We start from the raw sequence: 16285 nt of genomic DNA on the forward strand, positions 1-16285 counted from the left end.
TTGTACACGTTAATGCACAAATACATAATATTTTTATTCAAATTAGCTTTCATTTTTTAAACATAATTACATATTACATTTAAATGTATCCTGGTCCCAAATGCATTTATAATATAATAATGTGATACATATGCAGTGACTAATTAAATAATAAAAAGATTTATGCAATTAGTGATATAATCAGAAACAAATTGCATATTTGAACATTGCACTCTCAAGTGGGTGTACAAGTGACTATGTACCAAGAAGGAGATACTTGAGAGTGACTTGTTTTAACATACATTTATATATATATATACATATATATATAATCCAAAAGTGCCCATTTACTGCATGCGCTCCGCCTACCATTTCGCCCTGAGGGCTTCCAGGTGAGTAAATTGCTCGGCACGCTGGTTCTTGTAGTTTCAATACCAGAAGCACAATGTTACCTTAGTAGGTTCCAGTAAACTGCTCACAATATGACCATAAGTATTGCCCGAGTGGGCTGCAGGACTGAAATGACTTGTGATTATCAGTTCCTTCGTTGCAGTGCCAACAAATAGTCCCAACAAATGTCGTAACATTGTGCTTCTGGTATTGAAACTACAAGAACCAGCGTGCCGAGCAATTTACTCACCTGGAAGCCCTCAGGGCGAAATGGTAGGCGCAGCACATGCAGTAAATGGAGCTTGTGAAGCAAAGAGCCAGTATGCTGTTCAGACCGATTCCACTGATGAAGGAGCAAGTGAGGCTCTGAAACGCGTTTGGAAATTATTTTGAATGTCGGACTGGAAAGATATGTGCACCGTGAATAAAGGTTTTTTTACCTGTTTGCAGTTGGCGTTTCCTCGCCTCAGGGCACTTTTGGATTGTATTTAATGCGGCAGCCTGGCCGTAGAGGAGTATCAGGATTGGCTGTAGCTCAAGAACAAAAATATAGCCACTAACCTTTACCAAACGCCAAGCGGAGACGATGGGTGATGTAAGTCCCCTAATCCCCAGAAACACGACCTCCAACAAAGGGCAAATAACTACCTCTGCGTGAATTCGTGCCCCCAGGGAAGAAAGGAAAAGAGAAAAAATAATAAAGCAGCTGTGGTCTCGGTGTAGCACTAGCAGTCCTGGCCAACCTTCAACGAAGACCCCAAAGTTGTGCACACTACAGTAGGATGACAAAGAATGGGTATAAGTAATGTGAAGAAAAATACCTGGACTCTTATTATTTCGAATTCTCCTCACCCTACTCACCCATAGCTCAAAAACTGTCTCTTGAAATAATGTTCTCTTGCTCTCTATTATTTAAATCAGGAACAGAATACTTTCACAGCTGAAACCAACTTTAGACAGGTACTCCTCGCATAAGTCACAAACATGAACTGTCATTTATCTTCAGAATAGGCTCGCAGCAATCCTTTCTTCATGAATGGTATTCCTGCATTCCACACTAAACAGTTTACGGTTTTGCAGAAGCCTTTCTCAATTCCCAAATTTCTTCTTTCCGGAATAGAAGTTCAGATAACTAAACAAACAAAGCTGCCACGGTACTAATTGCCTCTAAGGAAAGCTTTACTACAGAAGGCGTCTTTAGCTCAGACACACCTCGAATAAACACTTTCACTCTTTTCTCGCATGCCCTTTAAAAAGCAGATCTTGCGTTTTAAAGCACAGCGGCTGCTTGAACAGTTTTCAGTCGCAAGACTAATTCACAAATGAGTGCTTCTTCCTGAAGCTTCTTCCTCACTTGAATACCTGGCACTTTAAACAAGTTCCACGAAGTCCTCCAGGAAACACAGTTCAACAAGGTGACAGTAAATGAAACACGGCTTTTCTTCCTTCTTCAAGCTGAACTCCGACGGGGAGCACCATCCGCCATTCCAAAACCTCGAGGGAAAATTGACAAGCACTCTCCTGGTCTCTGGGCAGACCTTAAGTATGCACCGCCTTCATTTTTCGCCAGTGTCAAGCCTAGGGATGCTGGGACATGTAGTTTTGTGCGCTTTTTCCCCAATATTGCGTTTTTCACTGAATAACAGTGATGTTGATTCTTACAGCGCCAGGAAATCGCTACAGAACCCCCTCTCGAGGACTGCCGACCCGGCGGTCGACCTGGTTTGCCCGGATACATAGCATGAAAGCGGGCAACCAACTCAGGACAATGCAAGTTACCCACAGGTTCCCATGTCCTTTCCTCAGGCCCGTATCCCTTCCATTCCACCAAATACTGAACTCTACCCCTCAACATACGGGAGTCAAGGATAGACTGAACCTCATATTCTTCCTCACCATCAACTTCAAGTGGAAGAGGTTTCTCCTGTAGTCTCATACCAGGAAGACAGGGTTGGAGAAGAGAAACATGAAATACAGGATGAATCTGCCAAGACGCCGGAAGGGAAAGCTTCATTGCCACAGGGTTAATGACCTCCACTATACTGTAGGGACCCACATATTTAGGTTTTAATTTGGACACCCCTTTGATATGGAGGTTTTTTGTGGAGAGCCAAACCTTATCCCCCACCTTGTAGGTTGGTTCCTCCGTTCTGTGCCTATCAGCAAAATGTTTCTGAGATGTTTGTGCGGCAGCCAAACTACGCTTAGCTGCAATCAGTACAGCCCTTAGGTGTGCGTGATGTTCATGTATGCTAGGCACAGGGGAACGAACAGGCATATCAAAGGGTAGTGAGTTGGGATGGTAACCATGTAAACAGAAAAAAGGGGAGCAACCTAATGTGGAATGTTGAGCATTATTGTAGGCGAATTCAGCCATCCATATCAACGTAGTCCACTCCAAACCATTTTGCTGGGTGAAACACCTAAGGTACTGTTCCAGCGTCTGGTTTAGACGTTCCGTTTTACCGTCTGTCTGAGGATGGTAACTAGTGGACAGACGGGCATCAATATCCAAGGTCTTACAAAGAGCCCTCCAGAACCGAGACGTGAACTGGGACCCCCGATCCGTAATCAGCACACAAGGAATACCGTGAGCTCTCACTATGTGTTGAAGGAAAACTGCCGCTAGTTCTGCTGAAGTCGGTAGGCCACTCAAAGGAATGAAATGCCCCATTTTCGTCAAATGGTCAACCACAACGAGGATCACTGTTTTACCATCACAGGGTGGCATTTCAACAATAAAGTCCATGGACAATGTGTGCCAAGGTTGAGGAGGGATAGATAATGGTCGGAGGAGTCCAACAGGTTTTATGTGGAGAGATTTTCCTTGCACACAAATAGCACAATTCTTGATGTACAGCCGAACATCATCACGGAGTTGAGGCCACCAAAAGGAACGCTCCATACTGGCAATAGTTTTATAGATTCCGAGATGGCCACCCAAGGGGGAATCATGGATCCAAGCCATTACTTGTTGACGAAATGTCTCAGTCGGTACGTAAATGGCAGTGTGATGATATGCAAGGTTATCCTTTTCCGAACGATGTTCTGGATCCTCCTGTACCCATTCAAGGACATCCATCTCTGCCACAGCAACTCGTACGTCTTCCAGGAATTCATGTGAAGATAACAAGGCTACCGACATTGAAGTTTCCTCCACTTCAGTTAGTATTAAGGGAGGTTCAAAGTCTTTGATCTCTCTCTGTTCTCCTATTTCTCCTATACGGGAGAGAGCATCCGCCTTCCCATTTTGGGGTCCTGGTTTGTACTTAATTACAAAGTCAAAATCGGAAAAAAACAGGGTCCACCTTAATTGCCGGGGAGTAAGGGCCTTGGCGGTTTTCAAGAACAGCAAATTCCTGTGGTCGGTATAGATTTCAACGGTATGCACAGCTCCCAAGAGGTAGTGACGCCATTCCTCGCAAGCTCTCTTTATGGCCAAGAGTTCCTTGTCGGAAACGGAATAGTTGATCTCACAAGGAGTGAGTTTCTTTGAGAAAAAGGCAACCGGATGTAATTGGCCTGACACAGGATGGCGTTGTGACAGAACCCCTCCAACTGCATATTGAGATGCATCGGTTTCCAGTACAAAGGGGATCTGAGAATCAGGATGACGGAGTATAGGTGCCTGTGTGAAGCGTTCTTTAAGATACTTGAACGATTTGTCTGCCTCCTCACTCCAAACAAAAGGAACATTCTTTCGCAAAAGACGAGAGATAGGATGTATGATCTTTGAGAAATCCTTAATAAATCTTCGGTAATAATTTGAAAAACCGAGGAAGCTCTGTACCGCTTTGACATTCTGGGGGATACACCACGCGGTGATGGCTTCAACTTTACAGGTATCCATCTGAAAGCCTTGGGCGTTAATCACATAGCCAAGAAATGACACCTCCTGTGCATGAAATAAGCACTTCTCGAGTTTTGCATATAGCGTATATTGCTGCAATCGTCCAAGCACGGTTTTGACATGTGTTACATGCTCTGCCAGAGTTGATGAATACACCAAAATGTCGTCAATATAAACGACACAGAAGGTTTCCAAACATCCCCGCAGCACCTCGTCCATAAAATACTGAAAAGCGGCGGGGGCATTGCATAGCCCAAATGGCATCACCCGATACTCGAACAGCCCAAACTTTGTCCGAAACGCCGTTTTCCACTCATCTCCTCTTTTTACCCGTACCAGATGGTAGGCTCCACGAAGGTCAAGCTTGGTAAAATATCGGGCTCCTTTCAGTTGATCCATGAGCACTGGGATTAAGGGGAGAGGATACCGGTTCTTTATGGTTACACGATTGATGGCTCTATAATCGATGCAGGGTCTTAATTCAGCGCAATCCTTCTTCGGAATGAAGAACATGGGCGAGGAAGCTGGAGAGGTCGAATGTCGAATAAAACCTGTGGAAAGGTTTTCCTCAATATAGTTCTTCAAATACTCCGTTTCCTTTTCTGTCAGAGCATAGACTCTGCTGCACGGAATATCGGCCCCAGGCTCCAGTTCTATCCGGCAGTCGTATACACGATGCGTAGGCAAATGGGTAGCGTTTTGTTTATTAAACACAGGTGCAAATTCACTGTACTCTGCAGGAAGGATTGTGGCACAACAATACTGCTCCAGAGCACATGAAGAAGCCAAACATACAGAAGGATTGATACCAGTGGAGCTGGTACAAAACGAGTCTCGAATACAATGCTCTTTGCAGTATTCCGAGGACAATGTTATGGTGCGAGCCGCCCAGCTGACCTGAGGATCATGTAGTGTCAGCCAAGGCATGCCCAAAATAAGTCGAAACTGAGGGGCATCAATAACATCAAACTGGATATATTCTTGATGGTTTACACTGGTCTGCATTAACATAGAACGAGTATGATATGACACTGGACCTGAAGACAACACTGTTCCATCCACCGCCTTGACCAACTCAGGCTTTTCCTTCTTTATGCAAACGATCCCGATCTTCATTGCATATTCTTGGTCGATGTAATTACCGGTTGCCCCTGAATCCAGCAGGGCATCAATATTCAAGGAATCGTGAGAGGTGATCCAAAGCTTGACCTTCAAGTTCATATGGGCCACAGCTGGATGCAAGGTGTTAGCAAGTACTGGTGAGATCGTTGGAGAGTGAGAACCCAAGGCAGAGACCTCTTCCTGATTTGGGTTCATCAGTTTTCCGCCGGCTCACGTGCTTGAATACTGGCTTGGGCACGGGGAGCAAAAGATTTTCCAGGTAGTGCATTACGGGCTCTACAGTCCTTAACAAAGTGTCCCCCTTTTCCGCAATACATGCACTGTTTCAGTCTCCGTCGTTTGTCTCTTTCTTCTTGTGAAAGGGGACCCCGAATTCCTCCTATCTGCATAGGTTCAACGCCTTCAGGTACCTTAGGATGATCTTCACCTGGGCTCCTGACCCGAGGGAAGAAATATCGACCTTCTCCTCTAGTTCTGTCCCCTTTCCGTTCTAAAAGACGATGATCCAACTGAACTGTTAGGTCTATCAATTCTTCGCAGGTATTAGGAAGTTGGACCACTTGAGACAGAACATCCTTCAGTTCACCCCTCAATCCTTGATAGAACAAGGAAATCCTTTTTGCAGGAGGCCATTCGGTTTCTACCACTAACCTATTAAAGGTGGTAATATAGGAAAGAAGATCTTGTGTTCCCTGCTTCAATGTAATCAACTCCCTGTCTAATGTCAGCATATGGGATTTCCTATCAAATAGTTTTCGAAGCTCCAAACAGAAATCAGGAAAACTATGCAACACTGGATCATTTCTTTCTAGTAAGGGTATCGTCCAACTTGCAGCATTCCCTCCCATATAGGACATCATAAAGGCAGTCTTGGCAGAGTCATCGTGGAATACCCCGGGTTTGCATAAGTAATGTAACCTACACTGATTCAGGAAGGTTTCGAATTTACGTGCATCCCCGAAAAACCGTTCAGGAGGAGCCAAGGGTATCCCCATATTTTGAACTATATGTACTGTCTGAGCAGGGTCAGTGGGAGGGGATGTCACTGGTGGAGTTACAAAAAATCCACCCCCTTCTGCACCTAGCGGAGCAGGGTATGTTGCAGATACTGGAGGAGGCAACGTGGCAGGCTTTATATAGGGAGTCCCCCCAGTGCTTACTCGAGAAAGTCCTGCTACCTCCCTCCGGAGAATGCCTACTTCTTTATACAAGGCTTGATTCTCTGATCTGGAAGCATTCACCTCTAACTGTAAGGCCGCTAAGCTTTCCACCACAGAGGTCAACACGGTCTCAACCTCCATCGTCCAGGCCGGCTATGTATACTTAGGCTTGTCAATCTATCAGGATTGGCTGTAGCTCAAGAACAAAAATATAGCCACTAACCTTTACCAAACGCCAAGCGGAGACGATGGGTGATGTAAGTCCCCTAATCCCCAGAAACACGACCTCCAACAAAGGGCAAATAACTACCTCTGCGTGAATTCGTGCCCCCAGGGAAGAAAGGAAAAGAGAAAAAATAATAAAGCAGCTGTGGTCTCGGTGTAGCACTAGCAGTCCTGGCCAACCTTCAACGAAGACCCCAAAGTTGTGCACACTACAGTAGGATGACAAAGAATGGGTATAAGTAATGTGAAGAAAAATACCTGGACTCTTATTATTTCGAATTCTCCTCACCCTACTCACCCATAGCTCAAAAACTGTCTCTTGAAATAATGTTCTCTTGCTCTCTATTATTTAAATCAGGAACAGAATACTTTCACAGCTGAAACCAACTTTAGACAGGTACTCCTCGCATAAGTCACAAACATGAACTGTCATTTATCTTCAGAATAGGCTCGCAGCAATCCTTTCTTCATGAATGGTATTCCTGCATACCACACTAAACAGTTTACGGTTTTGCAGAAGCCTTTCTCAATTCCCAAATTTCTTCTTTCCGGAATAGAAGTTCAGATAACTAAACAAACAAAGCTGCCACGGTACTAATTGCCTCTAAGGAAAGCTTTACTACAGAAGGCGTCTTTAGCTCAGACACACCTCGAATAAACACTTTCACTCTTTTCTCGCATGCCCTTTAAAAAGCAGATCTTGCGTTTTAAAGCACAGCGGCTGCTTGAACAGTTTTCAGTCGCAAGACTAATTCACAAATGAGTGCTTCTTCCTGAAGCTTCTTCCTCACTTGAATACCTGGCACTTTAAACAAGTTCCACGAAGTCCTCCAGGAAACACAGTTCAACAAGGTGACAGTAAATGAAACACGGCTTTTCTTCCTTCTTCAAGCTGAACTCCGGCGGGGAGCACCATCCGCCATTCCAAAACCTCGAGGGAAAATTGACAAGCACTCTCCTGGTCTCTGGGCAGACCTTAAGTATGCACCGCCTTCATTTTTCGCCAGTGTCAAGCCTAGGGATGCTGGGACATGTAGTTTTGTGCGCTTTTTCCCCAATATTGCGTTTTTCACTGAATAACAGTGATGTTGATTCTTACAGCGCCAGGAAATCGCTACAAGGAGACGCCACTATGGGAGTGGTTCATGGGGCCAGTGACTCGACATTTGTTGGGACTATTTGTTGGCACTGCAACGAAGGAACTGATAATCACAAGTCATTTCAGTCCTGCAGCCCACTCGGGCAATACTTATGGTCATATTGTGAGCAGTTTACTGGAACCTACTAAGGTAACATTGTGCTTCTGGTATTGAAACTACAAGAACCAGCGTGCCGAGCAATTTACTCACCTGGAAGCCCTCAGGGCGAAATGGTAGGCGGAGCGCATGCAGTAAATGGAGCTTGTGAAGCAAAGAGCCAGTATGCTGTTCAGACCGATTCCACTGATGAAGGAGCAAGTGAGGCTCTGAAACGCGTTTGGAAATTATTTTGAATGTCGGACTGGAAAGACATGTGCACCGTGAATAAAGGTTTTTTTACCTGTTTGCAGTTGGCGTTTCCTCGCCTCAGGGCACTTTTGGATTGTATTTAATGCGGCAGCCTGGCCGTAGAGGAGACGCCACTATGAGAGTGGTTCATGGGGCCAGTGACTCGACATTTGTTGGGACTATTTGTTTGCACTGCAACGAAGGAACTGATAATCACAAGTCATTTCAGTCCTGCAGCCCACTCGGGCAATACTTATGGTCATATTGTGAGCAGTTTACTGGAACCTACTAAGGTAACATTGTGCTTCTGGTATTGAAACTACAAGAACCAGCGTGCCGAGCAATTTACTCACCTGGAAGCCCTCAGGGCGAAATGGTAGGCGGAGCGCATGCAGTAAATGGAGCTTGTGAAGCAAAGAGCCAGTATGCTGTTCAGACCGATTCCACTGATGAAGGAGCAAGTGAGGCTCTGAAACGCGCTTGGAAATTATTTTGAATGTCGGACTGGAAAGACATGTGCACCGTGAATAAAGTTTTTTTTACCTGTTTGCAGTTGGCGTTTCCTCGCCTCAGGGCACTTTTGGATTATACATATATATATATACACATTTCAATACAGAACTACAAAATAATATTACTTACAAAAATTACATTATATACAACACTATTTAAGCATACAGTGTTTTGAACATCTGTATTGTTTGCATACATAAAACATATTCTTAGCCTTGATTTTGTGCCACAATATTTTGGAAATCCCGATATTTTGACCACTATAATATTGTGCCAATATATTTTGGAACTAATATGCAGCCACAATACCTTACATATACAGTCCAGAGACATAGAAATGTTAGTAATCCTGATGTGGGCCATTCAAAGGGCCACCCTCATTGGAAGTAAAAAAGATTGTACCTCACCACACTGCAGTGGTCTTTTTTCCTTCTCTTCATATGAAATGGCTGGGAAATATCCTTAATTTGGCAATAGGGCCTTAATCCTGTCTCTGTCGTTTTCCTCCTGTCCCAGTTAACTAGCTCTTAATCCAATGTATCATTTTTCTTACCTTATTTTCTGGACAATTGATACTGGGAGAGTTCCTAAGCGAACAGAAAGGTATTACCCTTAGATCCACACTTATCTTATCTATTCATACCCATGCACAGATTTTTACTTTCAAGCTGAGTTGATAAAGTGTGCGGATGTCAGAGCTCCTTGAAATGTTACTGTTCTAGAAAAATGCGCTTTGGTCTCACACAATGTGTCACATAGTCCAAATCTAGTTTCCCTGCAAATATCCCTTGCACTTTGGTGTCCAATTAATATTGACTTTCAAGACTCCTAGACGGGTGGTGTGTCTATTTTTCTTTGAAAATCCTTGATTCAGGATTTTACTTTTGAAAATGAAATATTTCCTTGGTCTGTTCAAACTTTGATGGTTCACTTGTGAGCAGAGCATCCCCCAAACATAATTTTTCCTTTCATTTCACTCAATTTCCTTGCCACCTTTCATCATAGAACAAATATGATGGAGCACAATATATTGAGCCAACAATGACATGCTTTCCCGTCCTACTCCACATACACACACACACACACACTCTAACGAAACACCAGTGAGCAAGATAATCACAGTAATGGCCTGATTACGTCCTACAGAGGATGGTGCAAAGCGCCGTCTGATGTAGGACCTCCAAAGCCATGGTGCTGTTGGTCTGGTGGGCATCCCTTCAGCGGCCTAACAGTGGCAGTCTGTCAGGCTCATTGAAAAGCCTGACATGCAGACCGCCACTCTCAGCACTCCATCTGCACCTTCCTGAACGGCATGCAAGCCACACCGTGGAGGAACTGGGGGTGCAAATACAGGGGCACTAAATGTACCACCTTGACTCTGAGGCAGCAGTGTGCCCTATTTGGGCCCCCTTAGTTGACTCATTGTCACCCTTTTGATGCTGAGCTCACTTCCATGAAAAGGGTGGTGGGAGGACACTCGAAATATGGTTGATGGTGGCGCTGCATCATCACCAACATATTTCTAGCTCTGACTGCAGCGTAAATGCTGCGAGATCCTGGATCCCTGGTTGTCAGAGCGACAGAGCGATCCTGTGGCGGTCCGACCGCCGCAGTCATAAAACTGCAGGGGGTCCGATAGTAGTAGGAACGCCAACATGGGTTCCACGGTACTATGGACTGCTGAACTCATAAGCAGCCTCTAAGAGATTTCACAGAGAGAACAAGATGTACTTTTACCTGGTCTTGCTAGCTTAAAGTAATCTCTTGGTACAGAGATTAATGGATAGAAGGAACAAGACTACAACTGCATGTCTTAATGCTGTGGAATGCTTTGGCATAATACCATGAAGACATTTTAAGGACCACTATGCTACATGTTGGCCCCAATCTTGATCATCCCTCACTTTAAAAAGTCTTGAAATGCTGGGCTTTATTTTCTCTGTCCAAGTAACTGAGTTCTGGAATTGGAACTCCTAAAAAATAAAAGGAAATGACAATCATCTAGAATTCCAGGAAGCTCTAACAACCTTGCGCTCTGCGTTCACATAATCTCGTGATGGAGACCACTTAAAAAGAATGGAAAGACTCCTCTAAATTGTCTTATTTAGCTTGTCGGTGTGCTGTATGTCACAATCATCGCCTTGATACAGCACTTGTACATCCTATCTCTCTTGCTACAAACCAATTAAACCTTTGGGGTTCCCTCACACCATTTCTAGATGATATCGTGAAGAAAACTTCTTCACCTGCTCCCTCACTACAAGAAGTTACCAAGCCTCCTTGACCTCCTATTGTTTGTATATAAACATGCTTAATTTATAATTTCCTATAACACCTTTTAAATTGTGTATTTTTGACATGTACTGCTATTTAACCCTATAGCCGCGCGAAGTGCACTTCGCACTACGTGAGCTACGCGAACTGCGTAGTGCACTGTGCAAAATGCTGTTCGCACTGTGCAATCAGTGCAAACCACATCTTGCACAGTGCAAGCAGTCATTTTCTGCCGCTCAGGTCGATTTCTACTCGAGCTGCAGTTTTCTCAACGCGGACCGGTAGTTTCTCATCGCAAGCGGGCGCGAGCATACGCGACCACTCTCATTGAGAAACCTGACCTCCCCACGTTGAGAATCTCGCCGGAGGGTTTATTTTCCACGCTTGCGATTGTCAACTTGATGTTGCTGATCGCGAACGAGGAAAAAGTCTCGCCGGGATGTCATTTTGCTCGCTCGCTGTCGCCAACTTGACTTTGAGGACCGCGAGCAAGCAAAAAATGACCGCTACGCTACACGTGTTTGCACTGTGCTACGTGCAATTCGCTTAGTGCGAACTAGCGCAAATTTCGCAAACTACGTGCGCGTAGCGTAGTACTTTGCCCAGGGTTACTGCTATTTATGATTCTTGTGAACCTTTGACAGTATTCATATCATCTTATATATTATCTTTTTACTATTTCAACGGGTATTGTATACCCTTATTATTCTTTATTACGCTTTCTTGTATTTATGCATTTACAAATGACTGCTTGCACCAAGTATTGCTTTTATGATCATATTCATCTTTTCAATAAACCTTTTCTTGAACTTAAAAAGACTGGCAGGTATCTAAATGAGCATCTGCATCTATGCTCACAGTTTATCCAAACCACCTCACTCTTATGCACAGTTACCAGTTTCCTGCACCATGTTTGCATTATGTCTCTGAACCTGACACTCTTCACCCAACACATTGAAGTATGCAATTCACCATAAACGGGCCTTCTGAGAGGGATCTACGAACCCAATGCGAGACATAATGCTTCGCGACTTTGTCAGATGTATGAAGCGCTATATAAATGCTAGAGTGCATTAGCAAATACCATGAATTCCCTGATTTCAAACTTTATTTTTACTCTTCTTTTTTGGGTCGGATACGCAGCCTTTTTTTTTTAGAACTATCCTTATTTCTTTCACCAATTTATGCTTGGGGCAAACTCTGTACAATTTCTAGCTAGAAGCAATGACCCGAATTATTTCAAACGAGTCAAGTTCAAGACCGCTAAAGACGCGGTTCATATATGGAATATCATTCTGGCAATCAATAAAACTACGTTTTTCCACCCTAAGCTTAACATGTGGAACAACCCGGGCTTACCTGAGATTTTTAGCGACCCAACAGTTAATATGGGCTAATCACGGTATAAATCATCTCCGTGACTTATACGGCGCATCAGGTTTTCTAACATTTAATACCCTAAGAATACTCTATAAACTTCCCGAAAATGCTTTATTTAAGTATATACAGATACGTGATTATTTCGTGAACAAAATGAAATTAAAGGAAATTTTCGATTCAGAATTATGGACCTGCATTTGCGGAGAAACAACTAAAGATATAATTAGCTTGGGGTATAAATGTTTATGTCAACATAAACCTGATGACTGTATTAAACTTGCACAAAAATGGACTACTAATTTGGGTACGCTTATCTCCCCGCATAACATATCTACTTTTTTTCATAACAGTAACTCTCTAACCCACTCTTCTAGTTTAAAATTTCAATCGTATAAAACAGTATGTCAGCTATACTATACGCCACTCCATTTTTACAAATGGTCTGGGAATAACGCATTTTCTGAACGCACAAAATGCCCAAAATGTGACTTACTAGCTGCTGATTTAGTACATATATTTTTTTCATGCCCGGTGTTGCAGAAATTTTGAGATGATGTAGAAAATGTGTTGAAACTGAAAAAATTGATCTTCGATAAACTAACTACTGAGATAATTTTTTGGGGAATACAACCAAATATCACCGCCCACAAAGACTTAATGTTTATTTTAATTTCCTGTGCTAGATTGATAATTGCTAGGGCTTGGATCTCAGATAAACCACCACTGGTAAGTGAATGGTGGCTTTTGATAAATGGGATACACGATATAGAATTTTCCTCTGCAAAATTTTGTGAGAAACAATCACTGAAGAAAGTGAACAAAACATGGGATATTTTGTTTCCTTATAACGAATGAACATTTTGGTGCTGTTTTTTTTCAATTGTATGGTAATAAACTGATTATGCTGCTTAGTAAATCTGATGGGTGATAATTGCCGACCAAGGTCTTCTCTCGGCTAGGAAAATAATGAGCTTGGCTAATAATATCGGGGAACCCCTATTCAGTTGAATGACTTTTTTGGTTTTGAAGCTAGCTATTAGCACACTCGATAATTCTTTAAAATGAAAATGATGTAATCTTTTTTTTGTGACCTATGGTATATTCCTTGTTTATTGCTACTAGATTAAGCTTTTAAGAAATTCTGTGTACTATCATTTTTCTGAAAATGCTATACTTCTGCAATGAATGATTGCATGTGCTGTCAATAAAAAACAATAAAAAAAGCAAATACCATGAAATGAGTGTCTGAAGAACTGAATGGTACAAAAGGGGGTGGTGATGGACGGAGCATCAGAACCAATCAAACACTCACACCCAGTCAAAAGATCTGGGTTTGATCCATCAATGTTCTTTAGCCCACTCTGCCACCCCAGTTCAGACATGGCTATATGCAAATCAGTCTGACCCTGTGCCTCATGGGAACAGTCCAGCCCGAACTGCCAAGCCATGCCTTCCGTGGACCGGAAACGAGCTTCCGAGTAGCGGTTTCTGGCATTCCAGCCGTCTTCAGCCCGGCTTGCTTGAATCCAGTGGCAAAGTGAGCAAGGGACTCACGTCTGAGCATACCCTGCCACACTTATGGCAGCCAAAGCGGTACAAAAGGGGGTGGTGATGAACGGAGCATCAGAACCAATCAAACACTCACACCCAATCAAAAGATCTGGGTTTGATCCATCACCGTTCCTTAGCCCACTCTGCCACCCCAGTTCAGACATGGCTATATGCAAATCAGTCTGACCCTGTGTCTCATGGGAATAGTCCAGCCCAAACTGCCAAGCCATGCCTTCCCTGGACCGGAAACAAGCTTCCGAGGACCAGTTTCTGGCATTCCAGACGTCTACAGCCCGGCTTGCTTGAATCCAGTGGCAAAGTGAGCAAGGGACTCACGTCTGAGCATACCCTGCCACACTTATGGCGGCCAAAGCGGTACAAAAGGGGGTGGTGATGGACGGAGCATCAGAACCAATCAAACACTCACACCCAGTCAAAAGATCTGGGTTTGATCCATCACTGTTCTTCAGCCCACTCTGCCTCCCCAGTTCAGACATGGCTATATGCAAATCAGTCTGACCCTGTGCCTCATGGGAACAGTCCAACCCAAACTGCCAAGCCATGCCTTCCCTGGACCGGAAACTAGCTTCCGAGGACCGGTTTCTGGCATTCCAGCCGTCTTCAGCCCGGCTTGCTTGAATCCAGTGGCAAAGTGAGCAAGGGACTCACGTCTGAGCATACCCTGCCACACTTATGGGGGCCAAAGCGGTACAAAAGGGGGTGGTGATGGACGGAGCATCAGAACCAATCAAACACTCACACCCAGTCAAAAGATCTGGGTTTGATATATCACCGTTCTTTAGCCCACTCTGTCACCCCAGTTCAGACATGGCTGTATGCAAATCAGTCTGACCCTGTGCCTCATGGGAACAGTCCAGCCCGAACTGCCAAACCATGCCTTCCCTGGACCGGAAACTAGCTTCTGAGGACCGGTTTCTGGCATTCTAGCCGTCTTCAGCCCGGCTTGCTTGAATCCAGTGGCAAAGTGAGGAAGGGACTCATGTCTGAGCATACCCTGCCACACTTATGGCGGCCAAAGCGGTACAAAAGGGGGTGGTGATGGACGGAGCATCAGAACCAATCAAACACTCACACCCAGTCAAAAGATTTGGGTTTGATCCATCACCGTTCTTTAGCCCACTCTGCCACCCCAGTTCAGACATGGCTATATGCAAATCAGTCTGACCCTGTGCCTCATGGGAACAGTCCAACCCAAACTGCCAAGCCATGCCTTCCCTGGACCGGAAACTAGCTTCCGAGGACCGGTTTCTGGCATTCCAGCCGTCTTCAGCCCGGCTTGCTTGAATCCAGTGGCAAAGTGAGCAAGGGACTCACGTCTGAGCATACCCTGCCACACTTATGGGGGCCAAAGCGGTACAAAAGGGGGTGGTGATGGACGGAGCATCAGAACCAATCAAACACTCACACCCAGTCAAAAGATCTGGGTTTGATATATCACCGTTCTTTAGCCCACTCTGTCACCCCAGTTCAGACATGGCTGTATGCAAATCAGTCTGACCCTGTGCCTCATGGGAACAGTCCAGCCCGAACTGCCAAACCATGCCTTCCCTGGACCGGAAACTAGCTTCTGAGGACCGGTTTCTGGCATTCTAGCCGTCTTCAGCCCGGCTTGCTTGAATCCAGTGGCAAAGTGAGGAAGGGACTCATGTCTGAGCATACCCTGCCACACTTATGGCGGCCAAAGCGGTACAAAAGGGGGTGGTGATGGACGGAGCATCAGAACCAATCAAACACTCACACCCAGTCAAAAGATTTGGGTTTGATCCATCACCGTTCTTTAGCCCACTCTGCCACCCCAGTTCAGACATGGCTATATGCAAATCAGTCTGACCCTGTGCCTCATGGGAACAGTCCAGCCCGAACTGCCAAGCCATGCCTTCCCTGGACCGGAAACAAGCTTAGAGGACCGGTTTCTGGCATTCCAGCTGTCTTCAGCCCGGTTTGCTTGAATCCAGTGGCAAAGTGAGCAAGGAACTCACGTCTGAGCATACCCTGCCACACTTATGGCGGCCAAAGCGGTACAAAAGGGGGGTGGTGATGGACGAAGCATCAGAACCAATCAAACACTCACACCCAGTCAAAAGATCTGGGTTTGATCCATCACCGTTCTGCAGCCCACTCTGCCACCCCAGTTCGAACATGGCTATATGCAAATCAGTCTGACCCTGTGCCTCATGGGAACAGTCCAGCCCGAACTGCCAAGCCATGCCTTCCCTGGACCAGAAACAAGCTTCCGAGGACCGGTTTCTGGCATTCCAGCCGTCTTCAGCCCGGCTTGCTTGAATCCAGTGGCAAAGTGAGCAAGGGACTCACGTCTGAGCATACCCTGCCAC

Source organism: Lissotriton helveticus, chromosome 11 (genome assembly GCF_964261635.1).
Source record: "Lissotriton helveticus chromosome 11, aLisHel1.1, whole genome shotgun sequence".
In the NCBI taxonomy this organism is placed as follows: Eukaryota; Metazoa; Chordata; class Amphibia; order Caudata; family Salamandridae; genus Lissotriton; species Lissotriton helveticus.